The 27,026-nt window shown below is 35.8% G+C and overlaps 1 protein-coding gene across 1 annotated transcript in view; it reads left to right on the forward strand.

Annotated features, from left to right (window-relative positions):
* Positions 1-9,769: 9,769 nt before the first annotated feature.
* The window catches only part of LOC111512015 (uncharacterized), a 44,214-nt gene continuing 26,957 nt past the window's right edge, over positions 9,770-27,026 (forward strand). Inside the window, exon 1 of the mRNA XM_074173551.1 lies at positions 9,770-10,116. The gene's annotated coding sequence lies outside the window, so the exon portion shown is untranslated. The remainder of the gene's footprint in view (positions 10,117-27,026) is intronic.

Here is a 27,026-nt window from a genome sequence, read left to right on the forward strand (position 1 = left end):
CGTATGCGATAAGTTCAACCCCATCTGGGTGAGCGATATAGAGGGCACCGTCATATAACACGTTCCACAGCGGTGGTACGAGTACGGAACCGTGTGGGACGAATAGTGTTTGCGGGTGACTGAGGTTATTCGTAATGATAATTTTTCTGTTACTGAGGTAGTCTTCTATCACTTTGGTCAAATATCTGGGAATCTGTATTTCATTAAGTTTTTTAATGATAATATACCAGCCCACTGTATTGAATACATTCTTCACATATAGCGTGATCATTGCCACCCATTTATTTTTTGATTTTCTAGCCATTCCATTATCTTACCAACAGCCATCACCGTTGATCTGCCTTTTCTAAAACCAAATTGGTTCTCAGCTAGATTTCCTCTTTCTTCGATTGCTTGCGCTAATCTCTTCGCTATCATGCTTTCGTATAGTTTTCTCATGTACATTTAAGATGCAGATCGATCTTTTCCCGCAGCGACTTCCAGTTCTTTCCCTTCCATAGTAGTACTACTAGTTTTGCCTCCTTCCACTGCTGAGAAAATTTCTGGCAGCTAAGCATACTGTTGAACAGTTGTAGGAGAACATCTCCGCGTACTTCTCCGAGAATCTTAATTGCTTCTACCGGTATTTCGTCGGGTCCTGGCGCTTTCCTATTTTTCATTTTCTTTAATGCTTTGCGCTAAACGGTGGTGGAGGCATCTGTAATATTTCATTTTTCGGCGTCTCGGTTTGGTTTCTTCTTTCCGGGAAAAATACTTTGACATATTCCGATTTTTTTTCCGGGGTGAGTCTGTGGGACGGAGTTGGTTTTCCCAAGTGTCTCATGGCTATTTTGTATGCTTGTCTCCATATATCGCTGTCCAGTTCTGTGCACAGGTTTTTCCAGTATGTTCTTTTGGTATTGTTCATTAATGTTTTATGTTCCTTCTTGACTCCTTTTAATACTGTTGTGGTGGCTTCCATTTCCGACTCCGTGCATGCGGGTCAGCGGACTCCTGCGTGAGTTGCATTTCATTCTCGATTCTTCCACTTCTGCTGTTCACCATTATGGCCTTTTATCTTTTTCCACTTTCATTTGGCACTTTTTTACTATGTTCTTCATTACTTTCGTGATTTGTGACAGTGTTCTATGTTACAGAAGTAGATCCTCCTTGATTTTCTCTTGAAATATTCTGTCATTGAAAAATATCTGATTGTGGTTCGCTTTGGGATTGTTGCTCTTGGTCCCGTCCGTTGAAAATCCAATGTGATCGTGAAGCGTGAACAGCTCTCCCTCGATTATTTTCCAGTCTTGATTTTTGTTGAGATATTTTGTGTTGCCGCAGTTATATCTATATACGATATAGATTTTCCTCTTTGGAATGGGGGTGTGGTTTCCGTGTTCATAAATACTATTTCTAGGGTAGCAGCCTATTCTTCGATGTGTTCGCCGCAGGCATCTGTTTGCGGTGAGCACCACAATCCGGACTTGGCGTTGTAGTCGCCTACAATGACTGTTTCCCTTTTATTCATGAGTATTTGTGTTGCTATTTCATCAAATAATTTTTTGAATTTCTCTATGGGTCTATTGTGTGGAAAGTACCCGCTGTATAGGTCCCAATCCTCAAATTCCAGTGCCACGTATCACGTGCCAGCTTTTATTGTACGGATCTGTATATTATGGTTAATTATGCTGATGGCATTATCCCCGCTTATATCCCTGATATAGTTTTTGTCTTCTGCTATCTTCACATTTGGCTCACTTATTGGCATTATGTCGCATTTGGTTTCATATGCTATTATACCGGCCATATCGTGTGCTGCCCTTGCTCTTCCCAGATTGCACTATAGGATTTTGACATCTTTCTCAGTTATTCCTATCAATATGGCTCAGATGTTCTGATGTCACTGATACAAACTCCGTTTCTTCTCCATTTTCGTTACCCATTTCCTACGAGCTTCGTTCCTCGTCATCCTGTCCCAACCTAACCTAACCTAACCTGACCTAACCTAACCTAACCTAACCTAATCAATTCTACTCTACTCTACTCTAATCTACTCTGACCTCACCTGACCTAACCTAACCTAACCTATCATAACCTTACCTATCCTAACATAACCTAACATAACATAACCTAATCTAACCTAAACTAACCTAACATAACCAAAAAAGTTGCTAGATTTTGAGATTTTTTTGACAAACAATTTATTTCATCTTACATAAAAAATAATTTACTACTCTGACCTCACCTGACCTAATCTAACCTTACCTATCCTAACATAACCTAACATAACATAACCTAATCTAACCTAAACTAACCTAACATAACCAAAAAAGTAGCTAGATTTTGAGATTTTTTTGACAAACAATTTATTTCATCTTACATAAAAAATAATTTACTTTTTTCAATAAAAAGTATTCTATGTTACTTCTAATGCCTCCAAAAACATAAGTACAAAATTTCATGATGATTGGTTGAGTAGTTTTCGCGTGAAACAGTAACAAACGAACTTACATTCGCATTTATAATATTAGTAGGGAAGTAGGGATAGGGATTAGTAAGGATGTAGTCTTTTTTTCACTAGGCTACCTGTCTGTTTGGATTTTATTATATTTAAAAATGAATGAAATATCATGTTCTCGCACATGAAATCCCTAACATTTATGAGTTCAAGTATGAGACTGCCGTTTTATAATTTATAATTTTCATATTTTTTTATCATATTATCACTCACATGTGTCTTTAGTTTACTTTTGTTATAAGTTGTTCGAAAAGTTTTGGCCGTTTCAATGTCATATCTCAATGAATATTCATTTTACTGTGTCGTCGTATATACTGGTCGATGGAGAAATTTTTTACAAATTTAAATTTTTCGAGCGTCATAGAGACATATTAGGTTGCAAATCTTAGATGATAAGAAGAAAAAAAATGTTAAATAATATATACCTTTTCATCGGTGGGGCAAGCGGCTATAGATTTTTGAATATTTGAAAAAATACTATTGTATGGACATACTCAAGCGCATCAGATATAGATAGCATCAATGTCCTACGTATTTTTGATAATGGTCGTATGTTAATCTGATCGTTTGCATGATGTTTGTTCGTAAGGGTTTAAAGTGAAAAGAAAAAAAATTAATCGAGCGCGTCAGATTTTCTAAGGGAATGTTAATTGCACCAAAAAAAGCTCTCATTTGATAATCTAACGATTTAGATCTGACGCAAACTCGCGGCCATCATTATAGTGTGCAAGAAAAATTCGCAATTTTGAAATACTCAAGCGCGTCAGATCAAGATATAAATGGTTCATCTTTATGTTCTAGACATGCTATCTCATAATCTGATGATTATCTAGAGGGATTCGCCTAATCTGACAAAAAAAAATATTTTCTTAAATTTTTTCAAATCATTGAACTTAATCAATTGAGAAGGTCAGGAAATAGCATGCAAATAAATGAGTGTAAGTTTTTTAAATAGAATAATTGTATTTATAAGAAAATAATTTGAAAAATATGCCCAAAAAAAATTAAATTTTTTGTAATCAATTGCTTAATTATTCATCATCTTCATCACAAACGAGGAGTCTCTGTGATCAGCTGTGATGACGTCATGGCAACAGAATTCATAGTGTGGACAGAGTGAGAGAGTAATATATAGTGAAAAAGGAATAGAAACGCGGAGAGGAAAATATAGGTATCCCACAGCTGCACGTATTGAACTTTATCGACGAATTTTTGTTATTTCGGGTTGCGGAAATCGTCAGATTATATATTTTTTGTTATCCTTGAATTATTTTCTTGAAAATAGCTACGCTCGAGAATGATGATCAATTTTTTTTAATAATCTGATCATTTATCCTTCACGGGTGGCCTTATATATGAGGCTCATATTTGGTAGAGTTACTCAACCGAGTCAAGGTATCCCCCTGTATATTAATATGCCGCGCTTCAGTGAATCCTGAAATCCCCGCTTGGGCTCCCCTATGATTAGGCGATTTTCAGCCAAGACGATTGAATTGAACCAAAGCGCTACCGCAACAGATAGGAAAATTAACTAGGCATTTGGCAATGAAAGTGTTGATTAACGCACTATTAGGAATTTCATTTCGGAGCTTCGAAGATGAGCCCCGAAGTGGTCAATCCAGGATGAAGATTTGAGGTTTGAGGAAAACCCACATACATCGGGTGGACAAGCATCTACTACGTTGATGTTAGCCATACCTACATCGATATTAAACATATTAAAAGGAAATAAAATGCATCTTTATGAAATGATACCTACTCAGGAGCTCATGGAAGACGATTTTGATAGAAGAACTTATTTTTGTGAGCAAATGATGGACATGTTGGATAACAATATCATCCAATTAGAAGAAGTTATGTTTTATGATGAGTGTACTTTGTCTCTTAACGGTCATGCTGATATGTAAATTTGCCGCTACTGGTCAACGGAAAATCTTCACTGAACGAGAGAACACATGCAATACCCTCAAAAGATTAATGTTTGGGCAGGGATTGTAGGAAACCATATCATTGGTCTCTTTTTCATTGAGGGAATGGCGATAATTATTTGGCACTACTTCAAAATGATGTCATTTGAAGTTTAGCAAATTTATATCCTGATCCAGGAAACCCTCAAGTTTCAGTGAAAACGATATGGTTTCAGCAGGATGGAGCCCCACTACATTAGAAAGTTAATGTCCGGCAATACCACGATACAACATTTCCCAATCGGTGGATAGGGAGGCGGGGAACGACTGAATGGCCAGCGCGATCACCTGATCTTTCATCATTAGATTTCTTTTTATGAATATATGTGAAGGGCAATGTGTACAAAACTGAACCTTCAGATTTGAGTGACTTAAAATACCGAATAACGCTTGTGATTAGGTCGGTCATGTCTGATATGTTGAATAATGTTAGAAGACAGTTTTATTTGAGATTAGGATGAACGCTTTGCATTACATTTTAGTTTTTGATTGTATTTTATCGAATTTCGGTAACGACATGATTTTAATTTATGTTATCTTGATTGTTGCAATAAACTTGAAAGCGATAACATTTTTGAATAGATAATGAAGAAACCATTCGAACGATATATCACAAACCTTTACTTCCCATTAAAAAAATTGGGGGTTGTACCTGTCATTTGAAGGGGGTTGAAAGTAGGGATGGCATTTTTACGTTGAAGAATGCAAATTATAATTTACATTTCACGTGTTTTGGGATTTTTTTCAAATATGCAGTAACCGGAATAATGAGTTTATTTCATTTGGCTTTAACACACTGTATGTTTCCTATCGATGAAATTCATTATTATTATCAAATATTGTTATTATTAGAAAAAACATTTGAAATCGGGGCTGTTTCTGAGGGTTTCCGAGAAAAAGACTTCGTTGATTCGACTATATTCAACAGAATTGAACGCTGGCTGTTTTGAGACTTCTACTTTTTACGCTACTTACTTCACTCTTAAACATTACAGACTTGATTAATATATGTCGTGCTGGAGTCAGGCGTTTTTCAGAGAGATTCTGTTTAATAATTCAACATCCAGCATAATGCCGTCGGTGACGTTTTCCGTTTATATCGAGGAGTACGCCGAATTGAAGATTTTGAACTTGATGAAAGTCGAATACAAGTGGGTATAGCATCTATTCGAAAAAGTGGTTGCCTTGATTGACAGCAACAACTTTTTTGCTTGAAAGTCATTCGTCATTTTGGTGGAGACTAATTACAGTGGCCAACAACCTAAAAACTTTTTAATTGATTCCTGAGTAATTTGGTGTTCTGATCACGAAATAAAAAAAGGTTGTATCACCCACCAAATGAATATTACTCCAAAAATAAAAAAGTTATTGTTTATTCCAACGGTACATTTGCTGATCGGCTAATAGAACATGGACAGAGCTTTTGTGTCCTTGTAGTCTAATTAATAAGTTCAAAAACATGACAAATAGAGATAAAGGTCCTAAAAATATGAGCGATAGCTCATTCGATTCGGAATCACCTCTAGAAAAATGTGTTTTGGTGCAGGTAGAAAATTGCAATTGTTATTAACAAAATAAGATTTAAAAAAATGGTATTTATGTTTTCGTTAATAACTCAAAAAATATTATTATTCAAGCAATTTTGAAAAGAATTCGTTAAAAAGAAGAAAATTTCCGATGAAAAGTCCTGACTCACGAAATTGTATCTCAATTATTTATAATTTTAATTCGAGGTAGAAAATAGGGTTCCGCGCGGCTGTTACGGCATGCGCGCGCTGTCGCTAAAGGGAGTTTATCAAAAGAAATAATTTTTTTATAACATAAAATGTCATTTTAAAAATTTGAAAAAAATCTAGTATCTTCTTAATACTTGAATGAATCGAGTCCCTTAGAAAAAAAAATTATTCAATCGTTGACTAACAATTTTTTTTCCAATCTCCGTTGGCATAAATAATGGGACAGAAGGTATAAATGATTGGCGTATAAATTTTAAACTCCGTGGAGCCCTTTTAATATATATATTTCATACGATCCTGCGATAAAAGTTCATAAAAATTCAATAATTTGTTAATTATGATTTTTTATAACTATTGCAAAATAAAATGTCTAAAAATTGTTGATTTTTAATTGTTTAAAATCGATTTTCTTATATTTCGATTGTTTAAATAATTAGTTTAGAAATTATTTTGCTTTTAAAGATCTTAATTTACACTTTCGGATAGATTGGCATGAAAAATGTTCTTTATCTTTATTCATTATTCAATTGTTTATTAGTTTAACAATTTGTTATAGTCAAATATTGACCAACGTGATATTTTTTTTTCTGAAACAGAATAAAATTATGAAAACAGTTATTTATGGAAAAGAACCATAACATTTTTTTTTATTTAATAATACTTAATTATATTGACCAACGTTATATTTTTTTTCTGAAGCAGCAAAAAATTATAAAAACAGCTATATATAAAGTGCCATATGGCTGTTTTCATGATTTTTTCCTGCTTCAGAAAAAACTTTAACGTTGGTCAATATTTGTTTATAACAAATTGTTAAACTAATAAACTATTAAATAATGTATAAAAATTTTTCCTCCAAACTATTCGAAAGTGTGAATTATGATTTTTGAAAGCAAAATTATTTCCTAATTAATTATTTAAACAATCGAATTATAGAAAAATCGATTTTAAACAATTATAAATTAAAATTGAAAGAATTTTTTTTCAAATCAAAACAAAATAGCAAAAAATTTTCAAAAATATTGAATTTTTCTATTTGTTTAAAACAATTTAATAAACAAATTTCCTCCTCTTCAACTTGCTTTCTTCAAAATTGCTTAATTTTTTATATTTATTCAGTTATTAACGGAAAACTAAATACCATTTTTTTTCCAGTGTACTGCAGACATTTCAATTTTTCCACAAGCAGAGTTAAATGATTAAGTGAGATATTTGGGTTTGACTGAGGAAAAAGCAAAATTATTGGGTTCTATACTTGAAAAGAAATATTTATCGGAATGTGGAACATCTATTTGCTATTATAGAACAAGATATGATCAATTCACTAAATTTTTTCGGCAGGACTAAGACCTGGTTTACTGCCATGATATTGACAGTCAAATAAATGAATTTGGTATTGAATACCCACAAAAAAGCAGAATGGACACGTTTTATTGACTCATCAGAGACAAACTGAAAGGTGTGTTAACAAATAACGGAAATACGAATGTCTCAGTGCCTGTGGACATTCAATTCATACGAAGGAAACTTAACGAATATCTTGCTGTGAATGCTGTGCCCTTTTGCCAACGAAAAGGATTCAGAAAGTTTCCATTGTCAAGACTGGTGATATGTGAATTTTTTATTTTTTTTTCTTAGAGCCACTGTTTCTGAAATACGACGAGTCAAACTTTAATATTACAATAAATAATGAAAATTTGGAACAATCATGAAATACAAATCAATTCAAAGAACTAAGATTATAAAAAAAAATACATCAAAGGAGCTGCTTCGTTCCCTCCTGTTCATAAAAGAGGACACATGCCTCATCGCTCACATTTACATATGTGAATTATTATTTAGACGAACACAGCGTTTATCAACAACAAAATTCATTAACAACAAAACACAACGACAACAAAACACGAGGAACTAACGCTAAGTCTTTTCTCGATCAGCGAGGAGACTCTATATAGCGGGTTTAGTTCTCGTCGGAAACCCCAGAATGAGAAATAGTGATGAAATAAAAATTGGTGATTTTGTAATTGTCAACTATTTTGAGGAATATTATCCGGCACAAATCACGAATAAAGACACTGAAAAATGGTTGGCTAATGCAATGGCTGAGGCTGGTGGAAAGTGGAATTGGCCAAATACCAAAGATGAAATTTGGTATGATCATTATGAAATTGTCAAGAAGATCAAGATTTCTGTTGAAATTATTGAAAGAAAATTTTATGCAGTTGGAGAAATAAAGTACCATATATGATATGATATATGAATGCGTTTGTGTTAGTTTTGCATTAAACTTTCAATGATGGGGAGTTTTTGTTTTCTGTCGGAATAATGTTTCTCAAATGTCTGATATTGGGTCACCTTCTGAATTAGGTTCACTGACCTGTCTGATTTTGAAAGAAACTTTCCTCCTACTGTCGGAATTAGGTGTCATTGGGGTAGTTATAATAAAATGTGAATAATATTACTGTAGACGGAGTTTTATTATGAATAACTATTCAGATCTCCTTAGAAATCATTATTGAATCCGGAAAATTGAAACTGATCGATATCATCAAATAATCACTATAATTATTTTCGATATAATGTGACGTAAATTTCTAAAGGTGTCTGAATTTGGGTCGCCTACCTTACCTATAAAAAAATTCGCATAATTAACACAACCGTCAACGACGTCTGCTCTCACGTGTTTGGGTCGCGTTCTCGGCAAATGCGTTTCATTGCTAAAACCGCCCCTCTATCCCCGCGCATCGTCCCCCGTCGTCTTACAGTAGACGCGATGCGTAATGGCTTACTGCGTCGTTTTGTGTTGGTGTTGTCTCTGTTGCAATGTTTTTTATTTTTTTTAGCATCTAATATGTCTGATGTTTTTAAAAATGGTAATATTATCAACACGGAGAGAGCTGAAGAAAAATTTTATAAAATTCGAAAAGTCGGCAAGAAAACAATTGTTTTTTAAGAAAAAAATTGATCCTGTTACCCAATCAAACTTTTTTCATATATATCAAGAATGTTCTGAATAATCCAATAATTGAATGATATACAGAATTTTGCATTGAAAAAACAAAGTTGTAAGTGGCCATTGTTACATTGGACACCCTATTTCTGTTAAAGAACTGCTCAACTATCATATTCGAGAGTTTTGTAAACACATCCCGGTATATTCATTATCATTTTTTGTATATTCAGCACCGGTTCATACAGTTCACTTTTACTTTAAAGGTTGGTGTATGAACGCTTCCATATATTTACATTGTGATATATTTCTTAAGGAAATTGTTTGTTGTATGAACCAGACATAAATCGTGTAGTCCAATACTTAAAATCCAACAAAAAACGAAGCTAATTCGCGCTCCACAGATCAATCAATGACCAAACAATGCGTCATTTTGTTGCCGGAACTTAACCCAACAATTTTGTCTATATTTAAATGTTTTTCTCAGCCTCGGTAAATAATAAAGGGACATTACGTAACTGCCAGTTGCCTATCCTGAAGCGCGCACCGCTAAAGCACGAGACAGTCCGAACGCGGTTCGGGATCATGTCTGGCCGAACACAATGTATTCCCGAACGCGAAACTCAGTATGTGACGACAGCTCGTTGAGTCGGGTCCGTTGCTGCAGCGCCCCATGCACAAATTTTGATAACCGAAATATGAAATTAGCGAGTAACCCTTATCATAAACCTCGCGATCTCGATAAATGATCCCTTCAGCTCATTTTTAATGTCACAATCTAGCCCTACCTTAGTGTTATAATTGGATCTTACCGGGCAAGAGAGACTTTGGCTTGGAAACCGCACTGTTCAGTGAGATATCTCAGACACAGCGCGCTTTTCAAATGTTTATTAGTGTACTGGAAGATTGTTGTGATGCGTTCAATGACCACCTCTGCGGGGATATGGATACAGCACGAATAAAGTATGTTTAGCGTGCTTTAGCTTACCACTCTTTCTCCTACTTTTCAACCTGACCTTGGCGGTGTTCTAACCTCAAATTCTGCACGTTTTCGCATTCACAGTCCGGCTACCTGATGAAATTTTGATTGTGTGACCCCGGAAGCGATTTTGGATACATTCCAACCGGTTACAGAGAATGTTGTGGATTTTTCTCCCATAATGAATAATGTGGGATGCCAGTCTCTTCACTATGATCTTTTTTTAAATAGCCTATAGATTGTATATGTGACGTCAGGTGTTTATTTTTGAAACGATTTCGTTTTCCGTGGCAGACATTCTTTTCAATAATTGCACGGAATTCTTTCAGAACGATTAGTGAGCGATGACTATCGACGAAGAATATTTTCAACGTGAATTTCGACAACTCTATTTTATTTCGAGTCGACAACCACTCAAAACATTCCTTGAATTTCAGTTCAATGCCCCCGCTCAATGTTTCCTGATCGAAAAAAAATATTTACTTGGTAATTTGTAGTGTCAATATGATTTGTAGTGAACAAATGTAATGAGGCATGTGTTATTAAGCATTATTCTCATAATACGAAAAATACTCCTCTGGCTTTGTGTCCCAACCGATAAGGTAGGTTTTTCATTATCTTTCCAGTACCGAGAAGGGATAAACATTGTATTTGAGACAGGTATAGTTCAAGTAAACGATATAGTGCAACCTACCTTCCAACATTGGGAAAGTAGGGATTCAAATAACAGGATGATAATTGAAAATACTTTTGAATACTCACACACTCACACACACACACACACACACACACACACACACATATATATATATATATATATATATATATATATATATATATATATATATAAATATATATATCGATATATAATCGATCGATATATATAATCGATCGCTTCAAAAACATTTTATTAACTTCCTTCGAAAGCTTCTGATAATTCCTCTTCCTTATTGTCTGTTTCACTATCATTGTCGTCCTTTAAATCGATAATGAATTTATTTCCACCATTAACCTGGAAGTCTCCAATCTCTATGTAGTTTTTTTCAACTAAAATTACCTCTCCTCCTCCTCTCCTCCTTTTTTGCCAGTCTTCTTCGGTAATATTAGATAATTCGTCTTTTATTAACTCTATCACGTTTTTATCAAATTTTGAAAGATTATTTTCACGCCTGATGCTTTGTTTCAATTTTCCCCAAATCAACCCAATGGGATTGAATCCCAATGGGATTGAATACCAAAAAATAGAGGGGAAGTCTCAGTATGGTGTGTCCATACTTTTCAGCAATACTCCCAAGGACATACACTTTTTCTAATATTTTTGTCTGTAAAACTTCAAGTAGTTGGTTTTTGGTATGGTCATCTTTAAAATACAAATTGTTATCCATCAAAAAACTTTGTATTTCATCTTTCTTCGAATTTTTATTCGGTACTTTGATGAGCTGTCGCAAATGACAGGAATCGTTGTCAAGAACTATTACACTATTCGCCTCCAAATTTGAAATCAATGTGTTTTCAAACCATTCCTCAAAAATATTAGCTTCCATGTTCTTATGATAGTCAACATTACAGTCCTCAAGTTTTTTTCCACATAATTTCAAAGAATTTGGAACCCATGCTTTACTTCCTCCACAGTGCACAATGATTAGTCGTGATCCTTTGTTTGCAGGCATGTTAGGCGTGCACATTCTCGAACCATCAGTCCACCCTTTCATAACTGTGTCGTTAGTATCATACCATGTTTCGTCCAAATGCAAAATTTGCCGTTGTTCTTGTCTATATTTAGTTGTTTGTTCTGAGTATTTGTTATGCAATTCCACTATTCTTCTGCTTCCCATAATTGTATTACATAATATGATTTCTGTTGTAGTAATATAATTGCTTTTGTAACAGTCATATATTGTTTTTTTAACAATTTTATTAGATGAACATCAAAAGGTTTTGGTAATCCTGTATCACATCGCATCTTGCGTTCAAAAGGTTTGTTTTTGACTATTTTACGTACAATTGAGAAAGGAATTTCGGTCAAATCTGATGTTGCTTGTAATAGTTTGTTTCCCTCGAAAACAAACTTCAGATGTAGATTCTTATATACAATAAAATATACTCTCTGTGTTTCAATATTCAAATGCATCCGAATCTTATTCATTGGTATCTCTTTTTGACATTGTTCACCATCGCTATTAGAATTACTACACTGGAAAAAGTCGGTGTTCATTCACGACCAGAAATTTCATCGAGGTATCTAGCCGGTGTTTAGCTACTCAATACTGGCCTATAATAAAAAATATTGCATGCTAAATAATAAATATTAACGCATGCTGCTGTTTTGCATGGTTTGTCATGATTGCTTATACTTTACTGCTTTACTGATCTTAAAAAAATGTTCTGTATCTCAAACTGCTATAAATAGTGAATAAAAACTACACCGAACATACAACAAATAGTGATGAAAATTTATGATTCCAAGAAGTTCAATACATGAATAACACTTTTAGTTATATCACCAAAACAGTCATTGTTATGAAATACTTATATAAGTATGTCTGTGAAATCTCTAAAAATTATTCACCTGTTGCTTCATTCCAGTGCCATCGATTCATCACAATAACATGAAAATGAATCCACATAATTCTTATTAACAATTCCCGCAGGTTTAAAAAATTGTTTGGGAATAATGGTACTGTATGGCTACAGCCTAAAGGAGAAAATAGTTTCAGTGTACCCCAATCAGAGAAATCAGAGCACTTGAATAGTACATTATTCATTCGATTGATGAAAGTATTCCAGGAAGGAAAAAAAGGTTATTAGCACTTCAGTACAGGAATTTATTATAGTGTGTCCAGAAATGGAAGAAACTATAAATTTTACGTCGTAGGCGTACTGCTTTCAAATCAAATAACACATCAACTATGACAAATGTCAAAATATGTCCAGTAGTTTCGAAGACATTCTCAAACAAATAAGTATTTAGTAGAAAGGGATTGAAAAAACAATTTTATTTTGTAGGCGGTTTAAATAGATATTCCTTTGAATTATACCGTCAACAGACACACTGCAATCATCAATTACATCTTTTTCTGTTGGGAGTTCAAAGGTCATGGTAGAGGGGTTAGTCTTACTCTTAGTGATATTCTTCAGTTTACTTCGAAAGCGCGTTGAATAAAAAGCTATCAAACATTGAAGCTAGTTGTTTGGGAACCGTGAAGCTTCAGCATTGAATCACAACACAACAAAGTTTTTGTTTCGGGGTTGAAATTAGATGATTTTAATGTATTTCCACGTGTTAAAACCGAAAGTGACCATAAAAATTATATATTAGCTCTTGTTTTCAAGATATAGTATCATTATATTATATATATGTATATTGAGTTTTCAACAAATGAAATATTTCATCACCAACAGTTGGTACACATGTTTGTTTACATAACACCCCTCTCATCAGCTGTTCTTAAGTAGTAAACATAACCTATGTGAGTTTGTCAATTGTACGCACGTGGTTGCTATTGAAATTATCGTGTGAAGTTGATTTTTAAATTAATTTAAGTGCTGATCTGAAATGCCTCGAAAGTGTGTGAATTCTGTCGATAGATTTTGCTATATATGTGGTGAAATAACATTTAAGGCTCAGAAATGACACCTATCGTTAAGACAGCCTATGAACACTATTTTGGTGTGAAAGTTGGGGACCAAGATAAATCATGGGTTCCTCATATATGTTGTAATTCTTGTTCCGTCATATTGCGAGAGTGGCTGAAAAATAAAAACCGGGCAATGGCTTTTGCAGTACCTATAGTTTGGCGTGAGCCTACCAATCATACAGACGACTGTTATTTCTGCTTAACTCCTCCCATTAAGCAAGGTTTATCTATGAAGAAAAGAGGAACGGTTAAATACCCTAATCTCCCATCTGCTCTTCGGCCTGTACCACACTCAGACAATTTGCCAGTCCCTTCTCCACCCCAAAACTATTAAATTTTAGAGGAAGGTGATGAAGACTGTTTAGAAGGAGCAACCCATCCTTCTACATCCTATGACCCTGATTTTGAGGTAAGCGATAGGTCTAGTGATCCGCACAGAATTAGTCAAGCAGAGTTGAGTGACCTTATAAGAGATCTTTGCTTGTCTAAGGAAAAGGCTGAGCTGTTAGGGTCAAGACTACAACAGTGGAATCTTCTAAAACATGATGTGAAAATATCTCAGTACAGACAGCGTCAAAAAGATTTGCTTCCTTTTTTTGAGAAAAAAGAAAACCTCGTAGTTTGTTCTGATGTTAATGGTTTGATGGACTGCTTGAATTTGGATCACACTCCATCTGAATGGAGACTGTTTATAGACTCTTCAAAACTAAGCTTAAAAGCTGTACTTCTGCATAATGGAAATCAGCTACCCTCTATTCCTATAGGTCATGCAGTTCACATGAAGGAAACGTATATAAATATGAAAACACTTCTCCAATCAATCAAATATGAACAACACAAGTGGCACATCTGTGGTGATCTGAAAGTCATTGCTATACTCCTAGGAATGCAATTAGGGTTCACCAAGTACCTACTGTTGTTTTTTGTGTCTGTGGGACAGTCGGGATAGAAAATCTCACTATAAAAAAATGAACTGGCCTACATGAGACCTAAACCCTAATGAGAAAAATGTAGTTTACGAGCCTCTTGTAGATCCTAAGGATGTTCTCCTTCCCCCATTACATATTGAGTTGGGACTAATGAAAAACTTTGTGAAGGCCATGGACCAGGAAGGACAAGCTTTTAAGTACTTGAGAGCAAAGTTTCCCAGGTTGAGTGATGCTAAAGTCAAGGAAGGCATCTTTATTGGGCCTCAAATCCGTGAAATCGTAAATGATCCTGCTTTTGACATGATTTTAACAGGAAATGAAAAAAGAGCCTGGGAAGCCTTTAAGGCTTAGATAACAAAAGAGATGATAACTTCACAGCATTGGTTAAAGAGCTTCTTCAAGCTTACCACCAACTTGGATGCAACATGTCCTTAAAAATTCATTTTCTTCACTCTCATCTTAATTTCTTCCCACAAAACTGTGGAGCTGTGAGTGACGAACATGGAGAAAGATTCCATCAAGACATTGCCTTAATGGAACAGAGATATCAGGGCCGTTGGAATGAAGCAATGCTTGCAGACTACTGCTGGTCTGTGTGTAGGGATGCTCCAGAAGTGTTTTATAAAAGACAAGCTAAACGACAGCGATCTTACAATGAATCGGATGGACTTAATTGAAATTTGGTGGTACGAACTTCTTTTATTTGTCAAAACACTAAGAATAATGTTTTTTTTATTAATTTTGTACTTAAAATATTCTAAAAGAAACATAACAATATTGTTTTATGTACTTTCACTTTTCACGTATAGTATAACTAGGTACTCTTTAAGATTAAGTACTGTGTATCTCAAAAACCAGAGCTAATAAAAATTTTTCATTGTTATTTTCGTTTTTATCACCCCAAAATTAGTAGAAATTGACTAATTTAGTGTAGGAAACATTCAAAAAATATTTTTCTGTTGTGTTGTGATATAAATGAAAAAAACATTTGTTATGAATGTTTATAATTCTTTGAGAATACAATATCCGCTCGAAATAAAAAATAAGGAGGAAGTAGTGCAAAAATTCGCGAGTATGACCGGTGTCAATAGAACGACAATTTTTAGAAATCTTGAGGAACTCAAGGAAAACAACAGCTCTTTGGAGCCGAAATTATTCACTGGAAAAAGGTGATTGGTTATCGAAGAAGTTAAGAAATCTATTAGGACAACAGTACACTCTTTTTGCATAAAAAAACGAAATACCTATATTAAATGAAGTTTTGTCAGTTATTCGTGGAGACAGTTGTTTTTCTGATATAAGAAGAACTAGATTATACAGCCCATCAAAAAAAAATTGTCATGTTGCCGAAAAAAATCAACTGATTTTGGTTAATTCATCTATGCTGATTCCAAAAATACAAACCTTCTCTTTGTATCAGCTCCAGTTTTCGAGATATAACACACTCATCAAATACCTAAATATTCTTACATTTCTGTATATTCCACCACTATAATTGCAATATGTTTATAAACAAACTTAACAAATCCTAAGACAAATGCATACTAATGACTTCTACTTAAAGTGTACTTTTTGGAAAATGCCTATAACATGAAATTAGCGCTGATTGCTTCTTACCTATTGTCCGATAAGCAAATAGTATTTTCTCGGAAATGGCCTTAATAAATTCCTATAAAGTTGACTGCATTCCATTGTAAAATTTAGTCTTAACTTGAGTACATTGTAAAGGAAAGTAGCAAACCAGTTTGTGATTTTATAAAAAGGGCATATCAAGCCTATTTTGGTGTTCATTTAGGAGACCAAGATGAATCCTGGGCTCCACATGTAGTGTGCAAAACTTGTCTTGAAAAATGGCGACAGTGGATGAAAGGGCAACGAAAATGTTTCAAGTTTGGTGTTCCAATGGTATGGAGGGAACCAAAAAATCATTTTGACGATTGCTATTTCTGTCTTGTGAATATAGAGAGCATTAATCGTATTAATCGACATACGTGGACATATCCTAACCTGGATTCAGCAATAAGACCAATTCCGCATCAGCTTGAGCAGATACCCATTCCAATATTTAGCAGCCTACCTACGTTACCAGAGGATAATGTCGAAACGTTATCTGACGAACTACAGACTAATAGAGTTGAGGAAGACGACAGTGATTTTGAAGGAGATTCAACACGTCCTGAGCGTTTCACTCAGGAAGAGCTAAGCGAACTTATTAGAGATTTGACCCTTCCAAAGTATGCTTCCGAGTTGCTTGCTTCCAGACTAAAGGAAAATAAACTTTTTCACCCAGACACCAAAATGATATGCAAGATGATATGGTTTTTTGTGAGAATATTGAAGGACTGTTAGAAAAAATGGGTGTATCGGAGTATACACCAGATCACTGGCGTTTTTATATCGACAGTTCCAAACGAAGTTTAAAGTGTGTCCTTCTACATAATGGCAACAAATATACCAATTGGGCACTCGATGAAACTGAAAGAAGAATATAAAACAATATCACTGGTGCTAAAAAACATCAAGTATGACCAACATGAGTGGGCGATCTGTGTTGATTTTAAGATGGTTAACTTTCTCCTGAGCCAACAAGGTGGCTATACAAAATCTTTTTTTTGAATACTTGTCCAGCCAATTCCCTGCACTTTGTGAAGAAAAATTGAAAGCCGGAATATTTGATGGGCCTAAGATACGACAGCTTATAAAATATTCGCATCTTACACAATCGATAACTGAAATTGAGTGTAATGCATGGTGCTCTTTTGTGAAAGTTATGGAAAATTTCCTTGGAAGCAATGAATCGGAAAATTACCGGGATCTAGTGGAAGAAATGCTCAACAATTTCAACAAAAACGGTTGTCATATGAGTATCAAAATTCGTTACCTCCACAGCCACTTAGACCGTTTCCCAGAAAATCTTGGTGACCTCAGTGAGGAACAAAGAAAACGCTTCCACCAAGATATCAAAACGATGGAAGAGAGGTATCAGGGGAGATGGGACACTCATATGATGGCGGATTACTGCTGGAGCCTTTTGAAGCCTTGGCAAGAAAATCATATAAAAGGAAGTTTTCAGGTGTCGCCGAATAACAGATTTGTGCTGCGATGCTTAACATGAAAAGTTAATTTTTTTTGGCAGATATGTGTGATGATTTTTGTAAGTATATTGTTCTACAATAAATATCTTACTTTTTATTCGTGTTTCGTTTATTTGATTGGTAGCAGCACTACATATATGTAGGTAGTGCTGCGTTAAATTACCCTATATGTTAGAAATGTGATCAGTTGTCGTATTTTCTGAAAACGATCTAACGGAACAGATCTGGTGGCAAGTTTAGATGCAGCAAAACCAAATCACCTAGAAACAGTAAAAAAATTCCGGCAGCAAATTGTGTGTTTACCAGTGTTATGGAAGATATTACAAGGGCTGAACTTCTCTTTAGCAGAACAAGATATAAAGAGCACGTTAATGTTAAGAGAAATAAAGAGGGCCAGAACAGTGGGTAAATCTATTTTTCATTTGGATAAAACATATGTCAATGAGGGTCATACCGTCTCGAAGAGTTGGCAAGACCGGAACATCAAATCCCTAAAGTGTGCCTCTCAGTACACCTACACTTTTCTACTTCTTGAAAATGGATTCAAAGTCGAATCCGAAACGTCGAACAATGCGAAACTTTGACCGCGATTCAACCCAAAATTCAGATGTTCAAATTTCTAACTCTGGAAACCTATTCTATTTGTATACTTATCTGGTTTCGAAGAATTTATTCAAACCTATATATCAAACCTACGATCAATTTGATATTATCAGTGCCAATAAGAATAATAATATCAGTGATATTATCAGTATACGTCTCTCCGGCATCTCCGTATACTTACCTCGGGGTGGAACAACACCACTCTCAAGAGGTAACAGCAGTGAAAAACTCTCTCCGCGGCAAGTATCAGCACAAACTTCGACAGATCTGGTCATCGGAACTGTCGGGAAAGAACAAAGTTGCTGCAACAAATATGCTTGCCGTTCCAATCTTACTGTACTCGTTTGGAGTAGTGAAGTGGACTCGGGAGGAGCTGTATCAACTCGACGTGAAAACCCGAGAAATTATGCATCTCTATAGGAGTTTGCATCCCAAATCGTCCGTTCCACGGTTGTACTTCCCCCGACAACAGGGAGGCCGTGGACTTTTGAGTTTGGAGTGTCTACATGACAGAATGGTACTGGATACAGCCTGTAAAGTCGTTAGGAGTTCGGATCCCCTTCTCTGCATGGTCTGTGACCATGGGAGAGCAGGAATTGGAGCATTTCTCCTTAGGGCAGCTGCCCGAGCAGCTGATGAACTCGGTACAGTTTTCGACTCTGAACGAGGTGACCACAACTCTGTCACCGAGTTGGAACCGGTCCAGCAATAAGCTCAGATAAAAACCGCAGAGATCACATTACTTCTGCAGAGACACAAGGATAAGCCAATGCATGGGGTCTTCTCCAATAACATTGAAGACCTTGGCTTATCAAAGCGCCTGACGTTTGCTTTTCTCAGATCGAGTGGGCTGAAGTCGGAAACTGAGGGGTTCATCATGGCTTGCCAGGATGGTGTCTTCAACACCTTAGTCTACCGCAGTCGCGTGATGGGTATAGAGGTTCCTGACACAAGGTGCAGGGCATGCCGCGAGGCGCCCGAGACCCTAATGCATTTGCTATCAGCATGTCCAGCATATGCGGTCTCGGCCTATATCCATCGACGTAACACTGCCCTAAGAGTGTTATATCACCATCTACGGCACTCTTACGGTATTGACGAGACACCGGTGTTGCCCTACGCTCCGGGAGATATTTAATCCGTTGTGGGAAACGAGAAGTGCTGAATTTATTGGAACTATTCGTTCCCCACCCTTAGGCTCATACAAACTAATAAGCCTGATGTAGTCCTTCTCAATCACCAGAGCAAAACGATATTTGTCGTGGAGTTTTTAGCTCCTGGCGAGACGAATATCGACAGAAAAGAGGAGTAAAAACGGATAAAATATCGAGATTTTCTCTTCGAACCCCGCAGACTCTATCCAGATCACTCTGTCAAGATGGTTGTTCTGATTATTGGAGTCCTTGGTGGAATGATGTCCTCTCTACTCTCGAATCTCAAAATCATACCGGCTCGCCGCACTAAGGCAGAAATCTCAGCCGCACAGATGCAGAAGGCTGTCATTCTTGGCTCACTGCGTTTGCTCAGGGCACATGATTCTCGGACCCAATGATCACTTACCCCACGGTGTGGGGAGTGGTCATTGGTTGATTATGCTGGCGCGCCCTCTCGAATGTATCGGATCTTCGGGGGATAGGGCCTGACCAGCGCACGCTACGGTGAAAAAAAATTAATATCAAATTGATTTACATCAAAAGATGAATTATAACTGAAATGTTTCGATTTAAATACGTTGAATAAAGAAAATGGATAGCCTTTGATACATCACCAGGTGATACATATTTATTTTTTTCTACACCCGTACTCTAACAATACACTTATATGACCATATTCCGTTTCATAATTATATCCATTATGATACAGATTTTTCATAACGACACAGATTATCAACCAATAGAAACCCATAATTTTTCAATCAAAAATCCTGTTCCTTTGTTTGTCCTAGATTCTAACCTAAGTAACTAATTGCTTTATTTGTCAAAATCAGTTTTCATATTACCTACCTATATTATCAAAATGTCTGAAAACAGCGATATAGAAGGAATACCATCGACTCCAATATTTTAAAAAAATCAGATTGATTACAGTTGTTATATTCAATATAAATATAACTAGAATCTTTATAGTTTTCATATATCCATGATAATACCATTGAGTTTGTGTTTTTTTTAAATATGAGTTAATTACTGTAAATGTGTTCAATACAAATATAATATTTATAGTTTTTCATTATTTATCGGGTTTAGAAAAAATAGCGTATGCAACTCTCATGTAATGGTTATTAATACACTCGCATACACCATACAAAACTCGCCTTCGGCTCGTTTCGTATCCCGGTTAATGCTCGTGTCTTAATAACCATCATTACATGATCGTTGCATAATATACTATTTATATGCAAAATTGTTTCAAATTCCAGTTACTGACAAATTGGATTTTTTTCAAAGAGCTAATTCATCAAATGTTTCAATTTTTTGCCTTTTCAATATTTGTTTTCAATTTCAAATATAATATTCTGATTACTTTATAGATCTGTAGAAGGTAACAATCCTAAATAAAGAACTATTTCAAAAATAAATTGTCATCAAATTGAAATATTTAAACAAAATTAGTTTTTACGATTTTTCACATATCTTTTAGAAAGTTTAATTGTGACAAAACTAGAAATACAAATCAATTCAAAGAACTAAGATTACAAAAAAAAGGAAAGAAGAAAAAAAGGAAAGAAGGAATAAAAAGGAAAGAAGAAAAAAACACATCACAGGTGCTGCTTCGTTCCCTCCTGTTCATAAAAGAGGACGACATATGCCTCATTGCTCACAATTGATTTTGGCGAAATTGGGAACACGTGTGAATCGTTGTATTCATGCCATGTGCTGTGTAATGTCCGTTGTAAGTAGTCCCACTGTAATTTGAAAGTGGATATAGATTATAACGACAAGGAGCCACATTGTCTGCTGCATAATTGCTCATATCTAATCCATCTGAAGAAAAGTCAATGGAAACATTCAATTTGCCTCTGAACCTTTCCGTCGGAGATAATCTTTTCAAATGAATCACTAAAATACGGGGAAACTTAGAGATTGATAAGGACTTTGTACATTTTCTCCTTTGCTTGCACCTCGAACATATTGGTTTTTCATCTCCATCCAGAGTTTCCTCTCTTGTGAAATAATCCAAGCAATGTGACAAACTCCCTTGGCCAGATCTTTGTGGTATGAAAAGGGACAAATCCCAGAAAGGACAAAGGTTACTGATGAGTGTCCACAGTGTGTGCACTTCATAGTGGATTTTAATTGACCAACGAAATAGTCTACAATCTTGGAGTTGTTCATATTCAAATATCTCTGCCAGGACTCTTGTGCTATTCCGTTATCGCTCAATTTTTCGTCAATCTCAGCTAAGATTGGTTCAGGTTTCTCAGTAATTTTGTTGAGGTCCTCATGTAAACCTTCTAAAAGATATCGAAGGAATTCGTAGGCGTCTTGATGGGCAGAACCCATGTATCGAGGGGCAAATCTTTGAATCTGATTTTTGAAGTAGACTGTGTTAATTACTCTATCAGATGTATCTTCTGACCATAATTCCTTGATAACTTCTGCGAACGATTTAATTAAAACACCTTTCATACTAGAAATACTAGCATTGATATCTTCTATGTATGCAACCTTTGTTAGGTATTCCAGCAACCATCCCGTGTTTGATAAACATTGGATTATACTGTTCATGAAACAGGTGTTTCCAAGATTTTTTAAATCATTGAACCCAAGAGTTTTGATTGAAGAATGTATCACCGATCTATTGTTACAACTACGTTTGCCACCACTATCTTCTTCTGAGTAAACACGGATAGGATGATTCACCCCTTCATTGGACTGGTAGGATAAGGAATTCGAAGCAAAACTGTTCAAAACTGAATTAGATATTAGTTCGTTTGAGGGCTCAGCCAGAGGACCAAACTCACCCTCATTTAGAGTTCCTCTATCAATTTATATCGATACCCCCCGTCAGATGCGTATTGATACTATTTTTAACGCAATATGATAAACAGCGTCAGTCACCTCTTTTGAAGTTCTTTGTCGAAAGTCACTATTTTAATGGATCCTTAGCGGCGTCCTCAAGGAACATAGAGGGTAGAAATATCTCAGTGACTTTGTGGATGGATTGCAGTGGCACTTGTTTGAGACGATTATGTTGCTTGCTTTGATGTATCGGCATGTTTGAATTCTTGAATTTTTTTCACTCCCAATGTAGGTACTTCAGTAGATTTTCACATCTACTGATGATCTTCAGTCTCTAAAATTCCATTCTTAGAACTGTGTAGACTACTCCAGTTAACTTCTATCAATCATTTCCCCAAATGAGTCTTTAGGAAACAATATACATAATGAATGATACAATATCTCTCAGACATTTCAAATATTTGTATTATTTTCACTTCAACAGTGATTAAGGGAGTACAGAGAACAGTTTGTACACATACATTGAATTTCTGAAAAATTAATATATTCAACAGGACAAAGATCATTCATTACAATATTTCGTAGAGGTGAATATGAAAATATATCTAATGGAAGTATATAATAAAGATCTAGAGAATCATGTGAATATTATATTTATTAGGGAATGGATTTAAAAATGTAACGAACTGAATAAAGAAAAAGAACAACTTGGATTTTATTAATCAAAAAGTAGATTTTTGCATTTGGCAATATATGGTCTATGAATAATCTTAGGAAAATAGTTCAGGAACTAAAGTACAGAGTTATCACTGTCGTTGCGCGGCTTCTTCAACCTTCTTGGGGTTCCCTCCGTGGTGGGAGAGAACACCTGTATTGAAGATATTCGAGAGAGAGCGTAAGCAATTTTGTTTTCAAATGATTTTTTCAATTTGTAGGCGAAACTTCTGACTTTTGTTTGAAGGTGGTTGACAATCATCAATAGTTTGGACTTCCATTATCTAATATGACATGAAATGATTTGAAATTTTTGAAAGATCCAGTCAGTCACACGAGAACGATTGTGGATACTACCAATCGAAATGTCGTGAAGTGATTTGACTTGAAAACTTCCAGATTTTAATGATATTTTTGTTTATTTCTTCAAGTTTTTGCTTGTTTTTTTATTCAGTTGTATTTCAGTTATATTGGTTCTTTCAAGCTGCTACGGATAGTGTTTCTGGATCTAAAGCAGGTTCTGATGTTGTACTTGGACTCAATTTTTCTTATACTTTTCGAAAATCCTCTGATGTAGGGAAGTGCAGGCACTGGTTGTGATGGCATCTCTTTCTTGTGATGCTCCTGCTGTCTTTTAGCCAAAGTCTTTTCTACCACCACTTTGAAGTTACCATTCCGTTGAAGATCATTATTGATTATGCCTAGTTTCTTCTCGAAACCTTCCTTTGTATTACAGAGCCCGAAAGCACGGTCTACCAGAGTCTTGATGATTCCTTTTTAGTCGATTGATGGAGGTTGGGTTCGTGGTTCAGATATTGTATGAGTGGGTTTTCAGTATACAGATGTTCTCCAATTAGTGTCGATCCTCTTCACCAATACGTCCCGTTGTGGGCTATTTCCTCCATTGTGAAAGTAATGGAAGGTCTCACGCTGTTGATGTTCTTCAGGAAAGTGTCTGGTTCTGTATTCCCATGGCTTCTAGTTGGCTTTTTCAATGCCCAGAGTTTCAAACCACTTCATATATTTGTTGGCTATAACTGGTGAAAATTGCGATTCCATTGGCAGTCCCTCATTTTGTGTAAGGAATACGTCTTCCAGTGGGAAATAGCAGTTTCTTTCACATCATCCCAGTCATTCCATGAATACTTCTGTAGGTACGTTCTTTCAGGTCACCGTCTTTGGATAGCTCCCTCTGTATGATTTGGAGTGTTCCTTCGACAGAATCGTTTACTGTAACTTCATTTCAGTTTTTTTGCTCAATATGACTATTAATTTCAGCCATAATTTTGTTGATTCTTCAAGGGATTTCAAATCATTTGATATCATATAAGTCAATGGAAGTCCGAACCAATGAAATTCAAGTTACTGACTTATTGGACTCTTCAGTAGTTTATATTACGCAGTAAGTTTGACCCTCACTACACTTCAGGGCTAGTACTAGAGTGTCACCAAGATTTATTCAAAGCCTCGGTAGATAATAACATTATCCTGAGGTGCAAAGGGCACGACATCAGGGAAGGTAATTGCATTGCCGACTCTTTAGCCAAGGAAGCGGCTGGACTAAGAATTTTAGGACCCAGTGGCACCTACGGCCACTGACTTCGACAATTGCGGAACTAGCCAAATGTTACACCCATGCTGAATTCCTAAAGAGATGGGATAGAATCAAAGGATGCAATCTTGCTAGGATCACCTTGGGCGACCCTGGGAAGCTGGCGCCGAAAAAATATCTGGCGATGACCAGGAAAAATCTACGTTTAACAGTAGGATTTCTGACTGGCCACTGTCAACTTAGGAAACACCTCCATAATATGGGGCTAGTCGACACACCTCTATGCAGAATGTGTGAACAGGAAGATGAGACTGTCAGGCATGTCCTATATGCGAGTGTCTGGGAGTTATCGTCAATAAGAGAATGTGTGTTCGGCGAGTCTTGGCCTACACCTGCCGATATAAAGGAGATATCTCCAAGTGATCTCTCCACCTTCCTGGAAAGGTCAGGATGGACGATGACCTAGGAGGACAACTCCTCGAGAGGATGTACAATGGGTCGCATGTGGCCTAAGTGCTGAGGGCTTACATTAACCCTCAATACTCTACAGATACAGATACACTCCAGCAGATTCTCTATTGATTTAACATTGTTTATTTTTCAGATTGTGAAAGGTTATATACTCAAAAAATCGTAAAAAATTATGTTATTTCACAACTTTCATTACTTAAGAAAGTATAATATAGAATAAAGAAAATACTTTTGTCTAGTTTCTACTGTTTATTCGGCTTATAAGCCAAAACCGGTCGTAACGAATAAATAAACACAGTAGAAACTAGACAAAAGTATTTTCTTAATTCTATATTCAACGTGAATTTCTACAAAATGAATAAGTCATCAATCGAACGACTGAAGAAAGTGATGTATGATTATTTTGATCATTTTTTTTTGCGCTCTTTGGTTATTGACTGAACTCTTTCACTAAAATCGCTCGAAAATTGGGGTGGCTGGAATTCAAGGAGGTAGTAGTGATATGTAAGGAAACCATTCGAGTTTTCAATATTTTTGGATTTGTATCAGCTCAATATATTGATTTACAAACGGCATTCACAGTTCAAGTTTTTTATTTTTCTCGCTGATTATCCTTATATTCAGATCGATTTTCAATCTCAATGCAATTCCACAATTCCTCCGATATTTTTGGCGAGCCGTGGAAATACTCGTAGTACGTTGGCTTTGAACCTTCTGAAGGAACAAATGAGTTTTGTGAATTTGCGCCTGCACCAGTCTCGGGTGTGCGCGCGTACGTTTATACGACGGATCGGATATTTTTAACTCGACAACTATTCGCCTGTTCGCTGCCAAAATGTTTGAACTATGGCAAATAGCTCAGGTTCGTTTACTACATAAAAATTTATAGAAAACGATGTGTTACTTGCCGTGTAGTTGACATCGGGTATGATTCATTATTTTGGAAGTGAGCTAGTCGATTAAGTTTATTGATGAGTATTCAGTTCCGAACCGTTGTCCTTCATATTGTAACCCAAAAATTGCTGGGTTGTTAGACCGGAGGGAAACGAACCACCAAAGTTCCTGTCAATAATATTGTTAGAAATACTTTCATCATCCGAACCAGAGCCGAGAATAAATCATTTCTGATCACTCGACAGTGCCCCTTCGACGCCATATAGGTCTAATCTGTAGTACTAGGTTCAACCAAGAATGCATTGCTGGACTGAAACAAGCCTGGGAAGGTAAAAGCGATGATATCTTTTCCATTTGAGGGATTGCTTGTAATCTCAATCCACGAATATTAAATAGTTCAAAATGAAAGTTCGCGATGGCATATAATCTACCTCTTATGTGGTAGCCACTATATGCAAAACACTGACCCATAAGTACAATTTAATTGAGTACTTTTTTTGTAACGGTTTTATTCTATCATTTGTTCTGTTTTGAGGTCGACTACCATTCAAACTTGAAATGAATACTTCCATGAAGGTTTTGGGATATTTTAATATCGCGTCATTCGTTCAGTTCTCATTCACTGATAAACAACTATACAAGGATATATTCGAACGCATTAATTATATTCGAACACATATCCAAATCCCTTAAGGATTCTGTGCTCTGAAGGAACGGTGAATTGACGATTTTAGTTCCATGAATGTCTTGCCGCCGGGATTCAACATTTTTTGTGGTACTTTTAGTAGCCATTTGCTAATTTTGGAATGTATGTCCAAACTTCTCGATTTTTCGGATCAACAAAGTGAGATCCTCTTTTATAAGTATAGGAAATTGTTTTGTTCTTGGCATTTGGATGCTGGTAAAACATTCAACTCACTTGTTGGATTCAATTACTCATGGAGAACAGAATCTTATTGATTTGAATCTTGGCTTCTAGGGGCAAAAGTAAACCTATAGGCCACGTGACACCAGAGGTGAGTTGGTATTCATCAAC

Source organism: Leptinotarsa decemlineata, unplaced genomic scaffold, assembly GCF_025532065.1.
Source record: "Leptinotarsa decemlineata unplaced genomic scaffold, Ldec_3_MD MMD2_tig00000251_RagTag_RagTag, whole genome shotgun sequence".
In the NCBI taxonomy this organism is placed as follows: domain Eukaryota; kingdom Metazoa; phylum Arthropoda; class Insecta; order Coleoptera; family Chrysomelidae; genus Leptinotarsa; species Leptinotarsa decemlineata.